The sequence below is a fragment of the Coptis chinensis genome, chromosome 7 (assembly GCF_015680905.1).
Source record: "Coptis chinensis isolate HL-2020 chromosome 7, ASM1568090v1, whole genome shotgun sequence".
NCBI lineage: Eukaryota > Viridiplantae > Streptophyta > Magnoliopsida > Ranunculales > Ranunculaceae > Coptis > Coptis chinensis.
The window spans coordinates 73,215,608-73,217,504 of NC_141462.1; the positions used below are offsets into that span (position 1 = coordinate 73,215,608).

The following is a 1,897-nucleotide window of genomic DNA, read 5'->3' on the forward strand; positions in this document are numbered from 1 at the left end:
GTTTGATAATATAATTTAGTTAATTAATTGCATATTAGATTATTTTATAGCTTTATTATCTAGTGCATGAAAACTTGGTTTCGTGATTCACCTCGTAAACGTTTAATCAGAAGAGCTAATTCTTGTAACAATCTTCCAATTCTGGTTTTTAGAGGAGAACACACCATCAAACTTCGGGATCTAATTCGATTCAAACACACACACCACTAGTAGATTTAGAGAATACACCGGAGAGTACAATTAGACACCATGGCTGATCAAAGAACTCTTAGCACCTTGTTTCAACCTATCGCAGGTTCAACCACCAAACTGCATAGTGATGCCGATGAATAACAATAACTATGAGATTAAACCCGACATTCTTAATATGTTGCCAAGATATTATGGCAAAACAAATGAAGAACCATATAATCATCTGAGTAAATTCTTGAGCATATTAAGTACTTTTAAAGCACCTCATCTTTCACCTGAAGAGACTAAATTAAGGTTGTTCCCATTGACTTTTGAGGATGCCGCACTACGTTGGTATAGATCCCTACCCTCCAATTCTATAACTACTTGGGAGCAACTATCACAAAAGTTTATGAAACAATATTACCCTTTACGTAAAACTGAAGCCATGCAATTGGCTATTTCAACCTTCAAAGGAAAACCTAATGAAGAGTTTCATACAACATGGGATAGATTTAATGATTTACTTGTCCGTTGTCCACATCACGGTTTTGACATACTCAATATCGTACATTACTTTATAAAAGGTCTTTCACCTATGAACCGTCAGTTAATTGAATCAATGAATGGAGGAAGATTTACTAGTCTTACTCCTGATGAAGCCTACAATTTTTTGCAAAACTTTTCTGAGAGTTCTAAGGATTGGGCCAATAGTAGTGACCATGAGGACATGGCACGGGTAGATGGGGGATAAGTTTTAGTAAACCGGTATGTATGAGGTTAAAATGAACTCAATGAGAAACTTGAAGGTGCCATTGCTAGTTTAACCACGAGGAATCGAAAACTTAAACAAGAAATTTGATTCATTCACTTTAAACCCTTCAAAGAATAATCAACCTCAACAAGCAATGAGTGTCAATCAATTTTGTGAAAATTGCCTTACTACAGATCATGACACTTCAGTTTGCTCTATGTTTGTTGCTTTCAAGGTCTTGATGATGTTTGTGCTTTTAATACATTCAAAAAGACAGGGGTTATCAAAATAATTTTAACAACAACAACAACTATAACCCGGATCTTAGGAATAACTCAAACAATTCATGGAGACGAATATGCCTCCACAACAAAACCAATATGGTTTTCAAGGTAATCAAGGGAACAATAGGCAACAATACATGAATAATAGAGGTACCCCACAGTATTATCCACAACCACAACAAACAAACATGAATAGAGAATTAGCCATAGATCCTATGGCTAATTACCAAACCCAACCCAATACCATAGATGAAACCATGAAAGCTTTAGCCACCAAGACCGAGAATGAATTCAAAAGGATTGACCAAAATTTGATGTTATGACTCAACAGATAAGCCAACAATTCAATCAAATACTAGCTAGTCTAGCAGACAGACCCAAAGGAACCTTACCAAGCCAACCTGAACAAAATCCAAAAGGTAGAAATGTTTATCAAGTTGAAACTACTCCTTCATCCGCATCCACGAGGAGTTTAACTTCGATATCTACCCTTAGGTCCGGAAAAAAGTAGATAACAAAGTTGACATACCCGATTCGATGAAGTTGTTATAACAAAAGATAAGGAAAAGCCGGTTGAAACTGAGAAAACCAAAGAGCGGGTAACTGAAAAATTCCACCCGCACCATTCCCCTCTAGGTTGAAAGATAACAAAAAAGGAAGCCTGATATAATGAGATCATGAATATTTT

General features: G+C 36.0%; 1 non-coding gene across 1 annotated transcript; it reads right to left on the minus strand.

The window, feature by feature from the left end:
• Positions 1-615: 615 nt before the first annotated feature.
• Positions 616-723, minus strand: LOC147488770 (small nucleolar RNA R71). The gene has a single exon (XR_015203409.1). It is a non-coding gene; the product is annotated as a small nucleolar RNA R71 (small nucleolar RNA).
• Between the last annotated feature and the right edge of the window lie 1,174 nt (positions 724-1,897).